This window comes from Diabrotica undecimpunctata, chromosome 7 (genome assembly GCF_040954645.1).
Source record: "Diabrotica undecimpunctata isolate CICGRU chromosome 7, icDiaUnde3, whole genome shotgun sequence".
Taxonomy (NCBI): domain Eukaryota; kingdom Metazoa; phylum Arthropoda; class Insecta; order Coleoptera; family Chrysomelidae; genus Diabrotica; species Diabrotica undecimpunctata.
This window is the reverse complement of record NC_092809.1, coordinates 108,289,407-108,303,121: the sequence shown is the minus strand read 5'-3', so window position 1 is coordinate 108,303,121 and position 13,715 is coordinate 108,289,407. Positions and strand designations below refer to the sequence as shown.

Here is a 13,715-nt window from a genome sequence, read left to right as displayed (position 1 = left end):
ATTTTGAGTCTGTGATTTAGTCAGTCAGTGGGACAAGGTTGCCCTCGAGATAATGAGAGATGAAAAACCAGAAGGTAAAAGATCACAAGGCAGACCCACTAAAAGATGAAGAAATAGCTGGCAGTCAACATCGCAAATATTGCTAAATAAGACTGGAAACAACATGCCTTAAGAAATAACATACGAAGAAGAAGAAGAAGACGAAGAAGCTTCCACATGTTTTGCAATTCAACAGTCTTGAACATTATTACCTTGTTTGGGCGATGTGCCTCTTCAAGGAAGAGTCTTCCTTTTTTGTGGGAGTTTTGGAGGGTAGAGTAACGTAAACACAAGGGGGAGTAGCAGTACGCAGCTAGGGAAGCGGGATAGGCTGAAGGTGATTTTTTTTTTGAGGAAGAAGTTGAAAGTCTAAGCATGCCTCGAGGAGAAAATACCACTGTTGTTACCAGGTACACTATGGAAACGGATCTTGGATTAGCATTTTTGGATTGCAGCTTATTTTATCTGCGGTATTTAATGGGGGTTGTTTCTAGATCGTCGTGAAACTCATCAGGAAGTTCGGTACCGGTTAAGTGTAGAAGTTAAGCTGAAGGAAATGGAACTTCTTGTGGGATTTGTGTTGAGTATGCGTCCTAAGCGATAGATAGCAGTTTTAAGGGTCAGTTTAGTTCGGTTGCTAACGAAACTAAAGGCTATTTATAGTATGTAGTAGGTATCTCTTACTAAGAGAATGGATTATGTTCTTAATAGTACGCATGTTGGAAAATAGATGAATAGTCAGTTAATTGTCTCATAGATCTCCGCAGGATCTCTCTCTCCGTAGCCAAGATGTGGTTTGTTAAATGATGCATAGACACACACCTTGTATTCGATCTTAAGTCTAATAAATGTTTTGTAGATATGTAAGAGGGTTTTGAAGCCGTTTGTTGGGAATGTTCGCAGTGAAGCTCTCAATGCTGACAATTACGTTGACAGGTATCTTACTAAGCTTTTTCAATTTATAAATACTCATCACCTCAATGATGAAATCATATTTTGGCCTGACCTAGCTTCCCGACCTAGAGAACGACAGATTGATTAACTGCTCAAAATATAAATTTTGTCCCCAAGCACGAGAGCCCTTCAAATGTGCCTCAGGCGAGATCTATAGAAGAGTTTTGGGCTGTTTTGAGTCGAATGGTGTAAAATAATGGCTGAGAAGCCCAAAATGAAGATGAGCTAAGGCGAAGAATTTTGCAAAAATTTCGTGAGATCGACTTTGGACGAAACAGTCCAAAGGTTTATTGCACATGCAAGACCAAATTTACGTGCCATCGAAAATCACGAACCTCTTTCTGTTCTATAAAAATAAACCTTAAATATGTAGACATTTCCTGTATTTAGTTAATAAAATAAACTTAATTTACAATTAGAAAACACATATTTATTTTTTCCGAAAACTTTAAGGACATGCGTTATTATTCTTATAATATTTTATATTTACTATTCGACAATAATTTTACCTTATGTTTTTTGTCATTTTAAAGTGAAACTTTAGAACCTTCAGGTTATTTACTGATGATGGTCCGATTGGACCGAAAACGGTTTGAAGGTTTGTAATCCCTTTGGATAAATTTTAAATAACTTTTATTAATAAAATATACCATAATGCATCAGAAGTCTTTACTTCCATGAACGTTTTTAAAACTGTGGTATAGAGCCAACCACTAGGATTTTTTTCCTTTGTCAATTTTCTTCCAACAAAAAGTTGGTAGAAGTTGTTTAGGTAGGTCTGTTTTGCAGAGCAAGATAAAAGTTTTTGTAAGGCTTTTTTTGTTTATTTGTTTATTTGTTTTATGCAACAAGCTCTATATTACATTGGCTCTGGTTTAAACTAGATAGACTTTTTAAAATTTCTTTTTCCATATTTCTAAATTCCTTCTTTTTGATGTACCTATCGGTTACGAATGTTGGAGATCATCATGGCAATCTTTATCTTATCTGCAGCAGCGCGGAAAAGCTGTACAGATCTTGTATTGAACCATATTCTGAGGTTCTTTAACCAAGATGTTCTTCTTCTTCCTGGACCTCGTTTTCCAAATATTTTTCCTTGCAGGATGACTTGAAGGAGAGCATATCTGGATTAATTTCGCATAAATGTCCGAAGAATTGTAACTTTCGAGATTTGATGGTGGTCAGTACTTCTCGGTTCTTATTTATTCTTCTGAGGACCTCCTCAATTGTGACTCGGTCAGTACACGGGATCTTAAGTATTCTACGATGTAGCCACATCTCAAATGCTTCCAGTTTTCTGCACATATCTTCGTTCAAGGTCCACGATTCAATACCATAAAAAAGAACAGAGAAGAGAAAGGTTGTGACTCTTGAAGAAGGCCTCCTTCCTATTGAAGGTGGATCTAGCTTTTCCGATGCGTGCTCTAATCTCCGGGTTGTTGGTCCATTCTTCATTTATTATGGTGCCGAGGTAGTTGTAGTGCGTCACTCTTTCTACAGGGAATTGGTTGACGTAAAGTTGACCTTCTGCTATCCTTTTCTTGCTAATTATCATAAGCTTTGTCTTCTTAACGTTTATATTGAGTCCATATTGTTGACTGTAATACGCTATTTTGTTCATAAGAACTTGTAGGTCTTTTAAGTTGTCCGCAAATACTATAGGTGTCATCTGCATATCTGATGTTGTTTAGCCAGAAACCATTTAGTAAAATACCTTTTTCAGTTTTGTGCAAAGCTTCGATAAATATTCTTTCAGAGTACAGATTGAAGATTGGAGGAGACAAAATACAGCCTTGCCTCACTCCACGCATGATTTTCATATAGTCAGTGTTTTCACCTTCAACTCTGAGATTTGCTGTCTGAGTCCAGTAAAGATTTCTAATTATTTTCAGATCTTGGTTGTTAATTCCTGCTTCTTTTATTATTTGCACCATCTTGGCGTGCTGTACTCGATCAAACGCTTTCTGGTAATCAACCAGACATGCGTATACGTCGCAGTTGACGTCTCAGCATCTCTGGAATAAGACTTGTACTAAGAACAAAGCCTCTCTAGTACCAACAGCATTTGTGAACCCGAACTGGTTGGGGGAAATTTGACTTTCACACAGCTTGTAGATTCTCTTATGAATTATCTTTAGGAACAATTTTAGAAAATGTTTCATAAGGCTTATAGTACGGTGCCTTGCTATCAAAGATGATAACGGAACTCTACTCACTTCTAAAAAAGATATTTTACACAGATGGAAAGAATACTGTGGACGACTGATGATGGAGGAAAGCACAGACGCCCCATCACAACAAGAAGATGCCAGTTTTGTGACGGAACCTGGCGTACTTAAAAGTGAAGTTGAAGCAGCAATTATGAGGCAAAAAAGTCAGATAGCTGCCGGTCCAGATAACATACCTATTGAAATGATTTGGGCCCTAGATGACGTTGGAGTGGATATAATACATCAAATTTGTCAAAGAGTGTGGGAGACAGGTAAATGGCCTGAGAACTGGACACAATCACTATATATTCCCATACATAAAAAGGGAGCGAAAGATTAATGTAGCAACTATCGCACAATTGCTCTAATTGCGCATTGCAGTAAGATACTCTTACACATAATTCTCGAGAGGATAAAGCCCTTTTTACTACCTAACATTGCGAAAGAACAAGCAGGTTTCGTCTCCGGACGTAGTACTAGAGAACAAATTTTAAACGTACGGCAGATTGTAGAAAAATCCAGAGAATTCAACATCACAACATATTTGTGCTTCATAGATTATAGTAAAGCTTTCGATTTGGTCAACTGGAGTAAAATGTGGCAGGTTTTGTCTGAAATGGGAGTCCCCAATCATCTGATACTGCTAATTAAAAGCCTGTACAATAACAATTATGCCAGAGTTAGAATAAATGGGGAACTAACCGATAGTTTCAGGGTCACAAAGGGCGTGAGATAAGGCTGCATACTAAGCCCAATTCTATTTAACATCTATGGTGAATGGATAATGCGGAAAGCTACTGAGTACTGGAACGGTGGCATCACCATTGGCGGGAAGAAGATTTGCAACTTGAGATATGCAAATGATACTACTATCCTCGCTAGTTCTGAAGCTGAATTGATTCACCTGCTACAACGGATAGAAGACGTAAGCTTAACGATGGGCCTTAAAATAAACAGAGATAAAACGTGAATTATGATAATTGACAGAGCTAACAACAATCAAAATCATCTGGTCATGATAAACAATGTCGCTGTTGTGGATAAATTTGTGTATCTGGGCTCATTAATAACCAACAAAGGATGTACTGAAGAAATAAAGCGGCGGTTAGCAATCGCAAAAAGCGCTATGGCAAAATTAACAAAAATTTGGAAAAGCCATGAAATAACTACCGATACAAAAATGAGACTAGTAAGAAGTCTAGTTTTTCCAGTTTTTACTTATGCATCGGAATGCTGGACCCTTACTGAGAAAGACAAAACGAACATAGATGTATTTGAGATGTACTGCTGGAGACGAATGCTGAGAATACCATGGGTGGCCCGAAGAACAAATGAATCCATACTGGACCAACTAAACATAAAGAAAAGACTAAGAACATAAATATCAGAACAAATAATAAGCTATTTTGGACATGTGCTTCGAAGAAATGGTCTTGAAAAACTTACCATCCAGGGAAAAGTAGAAGGCAAAAGAAATAGAGGTAGATCTTTCACACGATACACGAACCATATTGTTGCTACCATTGGCGCTCCATTGTCTAGAATGGCAGAAGATAGAAAAACGTGGAGGAACATTGGGAAATTTAGGTAATAGCTTCATGCTATCACGATACCTACATCAGGTTAACGACTAAGAAAAAGAAGATAGTACGGTAATCTTCGCATTTTTTGGCTCCTGGTTTTTTTGGAAGTGCAATAAATTCAAATTTCAGCCATTCTGTTGGCATTTCTCCAGAGTTGTATATGTTATTAAATATCTTTGCAATTATTGCTATTGATTCGTTGTTCATTAGTTTGAGTAGTTTTGCTTGTATATTATCAGGGCCTGCCGCTTTGCTATCCTTTAACTGTGTTATTACAGAATAAACTTCCTGCTGTAATATTCTTGGTCCATCATTAACCTTTTCTTCTAGCTTAAAGGTGTTATCTCTTTGGTCTTCAAATAATTTTTCTAGTTATTCTTTCCACGTTGTTATTTTACTCTGTTTGTCCAAGATGATATTTTCGTCAGAATCAGTTATATTTCCCTTCTGCCTTTGTCCTTTCCTATTCTCTAAATTCTTATTTCCTATTTCTCCAAATTCCTAAATCTATATAAAAAATTAACTTATTAGGTTTATTTATACTATAAATAATTAAAAGACGATGATACAGTAAAGTAAACATAACCATAAAAATTAAAGTACGCACGCAATTACTTGGTGATATATGTATAACCTGTAATAAGAGAGAAGCGTAATGAGCCAAGAGTTGCTTACTTAACGTGAAGTAAAATTTTGTAATATCTCGAATATAATGGACGATCCGAACATCATTCTTATATTAAATCCTTTGTGGCCGGCTTGTCAGATGAAACAGTAATTTAGTTACTGTCGGACATTGCACCCTATTATATAGTCTATACATGATCAGCTTCCAAAAGCGACGTATGAAAAGGATTTTACTTGTAGAAGTCTTTTATTTATACATTTTTGATCATAAATTCCTTATTTAACTTCATATTTTGGTTAAAATACAATGAAATGGATGGGATTCTGCAGAAAGGATCCAACTCACACTTTATAAAAATTAGCCAAAAACTTTACGATAAAATTTAAAATTCTTTATTAAAAAGAATTATGGTTTAACATTAAAATCGTTTATATATCCATTAGATTTGATTTAACACATACTTACTGTATGATTCAAGAAAATAGCTATTTTAAAAAAACATCCACTTTTGTGGCTTGGTTCCCTTCTGCAAAACAACTTAAGTTAGTTCAAAGTTAACTAACATTTATTTTCCATTATTAAGTTACATAATAAGGCATATTATATAAAAAATTTTAATATGAAATTACTGGGATTTAATTATTGGTTCGATTTCAAAGTCTGGAAGTCCCGTTTTTCCCGAATGTATTCCTAGATTGTAAAGCGAAATTTGCATTTTATAGAAGAGAATGCCTGTGGGAAGATCTCGGTAAAGGCAATATTTTTTTAGATTAAAACTTAGATATTCCAACCAACTACATTCTGCTGCTTTACTCATGTCATCTTTCAATTTTTGTCTAGCCTCCTGCCATATATGAATATGCTTATCATACTCTTTCACGATTGACGAAAACTGTGTAAAACTAAAATTAAAACCTTTTACAACACACATTCAAGTCGAAATAATACAACTCATAACCAAACTTTTCATGTGCAACGCTTACTATACACTAAAACATTCATTAAGTGTTTTGCAGAAAGGAACCAACTCACACGGATCTGTTCTGCAGAACGCTGACATGCTGCAACAATAATGTTGGTTGGTTTTTTCGCTCGTAGAGGACGCTTAATGTAGTACTTAAATCTTTTCTGCACAAGCATCTACGGAGTATTTTGCAACATATGAGACTTATAATGGGAAAAATACATATTTGTGGTTTGGTTCCTTTCTGCATAATCCCGTCGAAATGTGGTAATAGTCAAAGACGACTTAACAACTTACAATACCTATATATGTTAATGTTAATATCATAAATTTGTTATTATGTATATTCAGCTGTTATTGTATAAAATAATCAAAAATACTGGTTAATATGACAAATTGGAAACAATTTATTACTTTAGTCGATTATTTTATAAAATATACAACGTGAAGGGCTAATATATAATTAATTTGTCTCGTTCTAAAACGTGTTTAAAATAGCATAATGTTTTTGTATCAATTTTCTAACATCATTAGACTAGGCGGGATCTGTTGAAATTCAGACCATAATGGACATTTTCCATAGGAAGCTATTTTTTTGCTGGAATTCCTTCAGGATGTGCCCAATATCGATAATCACGATATGCGCCAGTTGCAAACCCTGTGCTAAATTTTTTATTTAACAAAATCTGAAAACAATTAAAAATTTCTTATTTTTTTGCTCCTATTTTCGTTTATAATTCGGAAAATATTGATCATCGAGAAAAAATTATAAGAAGTTAAAAGTTTCGTTATTCAATTTTACACAATATTTCGTTATCTAGAAATTGAAAATTTAATGTTTATTGTTGAAAAAATAGCAATAATAGCAATAAAAAAATTACAAAAAAATGATGTTAATCCTTTAAATGTTTTCGACTTTCTAAACATGACGTACAAGCTCCATATTCCGCCTAGAACACTTTTTAATATGTTTAAAACGTGTGCTAAAGTTTGTTAAGATCGGTCGGATAGGTTTTGCATAATAATTTTGCAATCCAGCCTACTGGAAAAAAATTGCAAATTTTCAAATTTATAGTAGGCCCTAAATAAGGCTCTCAGATAGTTGCAAATTTTTTTACATATAAAGGAAGGCTCAAACTTTCAAACGCTTTTTGTAAAATTCAAATCGGTTCACTAGGAGAGCCTAGAAATTTTTTTAAAGTTTTAAACTTTTTTTAAACTTATAAACAAATTGAATAACTTTACGAGCTTTAAACATATCAATTTCAAAATTTATACACTTAAAGAACATTAAAAGACGCTTCTTAAAAAAAAAGATACATTCGGCTTACTGGTTGCTGAGATATTGAAGGTCAAAGTTGGCATACATTTGCCGTGTAACCATAAGTGATAGAGGGCTCGTTTTTAAACAAATACCCTCGTCTTGTCAAGTACTTTTTATACGAAAAGTTTTACGTAATGCTCTTCATGGCAACATCCATAAAAAAAGACAAATAAAAAAACCGTTTTCGCGTAAAATGTCGCTCGGAATGCATGAGAGGTAGTGGTGGGGGACATTCACTCGAAATGTGAATCGGCGAGTATCAGGTAGGGGACCATCAGTTTAATTTCGGCTGTTGAAATAAAAACATATAATATAATACTGGAAGAAGTTTAACGGGATATGGATATGGAGTCGATGGATTCCTTAGATTTTCTAGAGGCACAAGATAAAGCTACAGATGAAGGAGAAGAAACATTAAATTTACAGATCGAGGATGAAGATATTGAAATGGAAAATGAAGGTTTTGAGGAAGAAATAAAAAATTATTGAAGATTGAGTCAAAATAAAGTTTATTTATGAAAAAAAATTTTTTTTCGTTCGCCTTTGTTTTAACAATTTAAATTATTTACTAACAATTTATAAATACATATTTGTTTACTAAAAATAACAATTTACTTCAATGTATAAATTGCAAGGTAAAAAAAATGCATAAAGAAAAATGCAATTACTTGTTTAAAATACAATTGTTTATTGCAAATTTCCCAATTTGCAATTAAAAATGGTATTTGAAAATATATTTGAAATCCTTGTCGTCCGAGACATCGAGTCAAAAAAAAAGACCAAAATTGGTTAACAAGAAGCCGAGATAATGCAATTTTTAGCGGGCCCTATGATTTTGAACTTGCCGATTCACATTTCAAGTGAATGTCCCCCACCACTACCTCTCATGCATTCCGAGCGACATTTTACGCGAAAACGGTTTTTTTATTTGTCTTTTTTTATGGATGTTGCCATGAAGAGCATTACGTAAAACTTTTCGTATAAAAAGTACTTGACAAGACGAGGGTATTTGTTTAAAAACGAGCCCTCTATCACTTATGGTTACACGGCAAATGTATGCCAACTTTGACCTTCAATATCTCGGCAACCAGTAAGCCGAATGTATCTTTTTTTTTAAAGAAGCGTCTTTTAATGTTCTTTAAGTGTATAAATTTTGAAATTGATATGTTTAAAGCTCGTAAAGTTATTCAATTTGTTTATAAGCCTAATATATATAAAAAATTATTAAAACTTAAAAAAAAACAAAATAAAATTTCTAGGCTCTCCTAGTGAACCGATTTGAATTTTACAAAAAGAGTTTAAAAGTTTGAGCCTTCCTATATGTGTTAAAAAATTTGCAACTATCTGAGGGCCTTATTTAGGGCCTACTATAAATTTGAAAATTTGCAATTTTTTTCCAGTAGGCTGGATTGCAAAATTATTATGCAAAACCTATCCGACCGATCTTAACAAAATTTAGCACACGTTTTAAACATATTAAAAGGTTTTTCTAGTCGGAATATGGAGCTTGTAAGTCAAGTTTAGAAAGTCGAAAACATTTAAAGGATGAACATTTTTTTGTACTTTTTTTTTTTCAATTATTGCTATTTTTCAAAATAAACATTAAATTTACAATTTTTAGCTGACGAAATATTGTGTAAAATTGAATAACGAAACTTTTAACTTCTTATAATTTTTTCTCTAGGATCAATATTTTTCGAATTATAAACGAAAATAGGAGCAAAAAAATGAGAAATTTTCAATTGTTTTCAGATTTTGTTAAATAAAAAATTTAGCACAGGGTTTACGACTGGCGTATATCGTGATTATCGATATTGGGCACATCCTGAAGGGATTACAGCAAAAAAATAGCTTCCTATAAAAAATGTCCAATCCAAAACAGATCCCGCCTAGACTACAACTGCTTTTTCTTGTTTTACTTGTAAACTATACTTTGGTATTATATCAGGACAAAACTGGTCCATATTTCTATTTCTTTTTGTGACTATTTATATTTATTCATATCGTATCGATAAACAGGAGAACAGGGGAACCTGTTTATTTTACTAGTATTGTTGTTAAAAGTAAACTAATTATTTATGAACTTGTTTGTAGGTGGATGTTTTCCAAAGTTGTCTCGTTCTTGAAAAAATTATTATTATTTAAAGGACAGAATATGATTAGAGTTGTGTGCTATATTGTTTGAAGTTGCAGTTATAGGAATATGGTATTTTGTGATCTATGGTGATACCATGAAATAAGAGAGAACCAACCTAATTAAATAATGAAATATTGCCCTATTTAGCTAAAATAATGAATAATGGTTATATGGTTATAGGATGAGTATTTTTTTGTGAACTTAAGTAATAATTCTACATGATAAAAATAACATGTAGAGTTTATGAATGTTGGATGAGTGGAGAGAGTTGATTAAATACTAATATAAGTTATCAAAAATATGGAAAACCAACAAAATTGATGGGTGAAGGGTGACTTTATTTGGATAAATGAAATGACAATTTGTGATTTTTTATTGTTATTGTAAGAGGGAATTTAACTGAATAAGAGATTGAGATCTCCAGAGGTCACCATAACCTAAGAAAAGCATGTGTAGGTAAGGAAGAAGGAAGTATACTATGGAAGAAAATAGAGAGGGGGGTGATTTTAGTTACGGCAGTTATGTTTACAGTGGTGTGGATGTTACCGTAGTATTATAAATAATAAATATAGATTCTGCTGTGTGCTATAGATAGCCACACAACGCATTCAAGTCTGGCTTCCTACAATTTTTGTTGCGACACCGGAATAAATCTCCTTTCACTGCCACCGCGCACCTCCCACCGTCTCCCACCTCAAGATATCACGTTTTTTTCTTCATTCAAGACAGCTTACTACCAAAAATGTGACAAGTATATAAAACAAAAAAATATGGGAAAATAAATACAACAGACGTTGCGGAACTTGATAAAAATGCCTTTAATAGGGCTGCGTCTGTTGAGAAGCCTGTAAATGGTTTTGGAACCACGGGCACATGTTCCTTCAATCCCGATGTTTTTTGTGAAGAAGAATTAATATCTATACCAATATTTAAACAATATCAAGATAATGTGTATTTTCTTCCCGATAAACATCAAAGACCATTTTCAACACCCGTTGCCCTAGATAAACTACCAGGGCCCAGTGGAGTCCAAAATAAAAAACTGAGACTAAAAGCAGTACCTTTATCAGAAGATTCTTTATCTAAATCAGACTTAGAGCAAGTTTTAGACATTGATCTGACCGACGATAAGGATAAATCTGTGCAACTAAAAAATGAAAGCTTATCTCGTATATTTTTTAGTGAACTATGCCCTTTACCGGCACTACCAGTTAGTAGTTATACAAAAACTAGAAGCAGGGGAACTCAACACTGCACCATTTTAACATCAACACCATTAAAAGAACAATTAGAAAATAAGGAACAAAAAAAGCAAAAGAAGAATGAGGTTGAGAAAGTTAAACGAACAATTGGAGCTACTAAAATAAAAACAGAAAAATTTGTCAAGAAGAAGACTTATGGCGTGAAAGCACACCAAACACAAAAAAGCGTGCAGTATGTTCGTAGTTTGGATCAAATGAATTATGGTGGAGATGTCGTCTCTGTGGTCTCTGGTCTCATGCAGACTGCATGGAAGCGGATACTGCTACTGTTTATATTTGCTTAAACTGTAAATGTAACTAAAGGAATGTGTATTTTATACTTAAACCTAAGTAAACTTAACCATTGAACTTGTCCATTCGTGATCGATATTACCCATCTCCATTGTCGATATTAACCGATTAATCGATATTACCCGAATTTTTTGAGTTTCAAAAATATGTATTTTTAGAATATTTGTAATTATTTTATAATATTTTTGAAGCAGTAATTGGTTAACTAAATGAACTAAATGTTCATATTATAATTTTCAAATTCGTAAAAGCTATAGCAAACAGTCTATAACAGTCGATATTCCAGAACAGTAGTCTGTAGACAGTATTGAAAGCATTGACACAAGTATATAACATGCCTTTCAAAAGAGGTTACACCATCTCAGTGGAATAACGCTGTTATAGTAGTCATGCACAAAAAGGGAGATATAACAGAGCTAACGAACTATAGACCTATCAGCTTGTTATCTCACGTTTATAAGTTATTTATGAAGATAATCACTAATAGGTTGACATCAAAACTAGACTTCTATCAACCTTGCGAGCAAGCAGGATTTAGAGCTGGATACGGGACAAACGATCATTTGTAAACCATTAAGTCGTTGATTGAAAAAACCATTGAATATAATAGACCCCTGATACTTGTCTTTGTCGACTTTGAAAAAGCATTTGATACGGTTAATCAAAGTGAAATGCTTCAAGCTCTAATACAATGTAGAATATATCAACGATACATATCTCTCATCAGATATATCTATCAGCATGCTACAGCCTGTGTAAGACTTAATGAACATACTGGGACCTTTCGTATTGAAAGAGGCGTTCGGCAAGGAGACAACATGTCTCCTAAATCATTTACAACTTTGCTAGAATACGCTTATAAAACAATAGATTGGAACGAAATGGGCATCAATGTAGATGGAAAATTTTTAAATAACCTTAAATTTGCAGATGATATCGTTCTTATTGCAGACAGCTTTGATCAGGCACAAATAATGCTCCAAGAACTCCATACTGCCACAAAAAGAGTTGGTCTTAAAAAAGATTTTTCAAAAACACAATTTATGACAAATTTAGTCCACAACAAAAACATCTCAGTAGAAGACATAGATATTGAGCCAATTGACTTTTATAAATACTTGGACCATGAGATCAGAATAAGTCGAGACAACCAAACAATCGAGCTGAAAAGAAGAATAAACCTCGCTTGGGATGCATTTGGAAAGATGAAGGATAATTTTAGGTCTAAGATTCCAATGTGTCTGAAAAAAAAAAGTATTTAATCAGTGTATTTTATCAGTGATGACCTACGGCGCAGTAACCCTAACACTCACAAGAACAACAGTGAGTAAACTACAAGTTGCGGAAAGGGCAATGGAGAGAATAATGTTAGGGATTTCTCTACGTGATAGAATACCCAATGCTACTATACACAATAGGTCAGGAGTAGCAGACGTTATTGAAAGGATAACAACACTAAAGTGGAACTGGGCAGGTCATGTAGCAAGATCAGTTGATGACCGGTGGACAAAAAGAATTTTGGAATGGTGACCCCGAATACAAGCTAACAGAAATAGAGGTCGACCCCCAACGAGATGGATAGATGACATAAAAAGAGTGGCTACAAATTGGATTCAGATGGCGCAAAATTGGACTAAGTGGAAAAGCATGCGAGAGGCCTATGTTCAGCAGTGGACGTTAGAGGCTTGTTGATGATGATGATGATGAATCGATATTCCCCCACCTTCCCGTAACATGAAATTTCGATTTTGTTATTTCGTATAATTAATGTTGTCGAAGATAACCCGTAGATCACCCTACTTTGGAGATAATTGGAAGTAATATTAATAGTAAGACCACTTGCAGTGACTCTAGATGATGTTGCCTCTTAAATCGCACTGAATTTAAACTGTATTCAACTTTAGTATCAGACACTGAAGTTAATGTATATTTGATCTATTTGGGTATAAGATCAAACTACTTGAGATACAATAGAAGTGTATATATACACTTATAGATAAATTCCCAGAGAAAGAAATACGTCCAAACTTTTAGACGACGCAACCAAAAGTCAGTCTAATCTTGTATAAAATTATCTCAGCTACATTTCTAGTTTGAAACATTTTTTCTATGGCGTAAAGATTCTTGGTAAATCGTTGTTTTCCAGTTCTCTCTATAAGGGGAGTTTTAGGAAGAAGCCAGGGGGTAGAAGTAGCAAATTTTTTTGCATGTTTTTTGGGGTTCCAAAATTAACATTATCAGCAAAATTTAGCTGATTTGTCTTGTTTTTAGGGTTCAAATCCCAGACGACTGGTCTACTGCCTCGTATAATGTAAAATTCTAT

At 33.9% G+C, this 13,715-nt stretch overlaps 1 protein-coding gene across 1 annotated transcript in view; it reads left to right on the top strand.

The window, feature by feature from the left end:
- Window positions 1–13,715, top strand: part of LOC140446594 (uncharacterized) — a 391,872-nt gene that overhangs the window by 303,300 nt on the left and 74,857 nt on the right. The gene's annotated exons all lie outside the window — the stretch shown is intronic.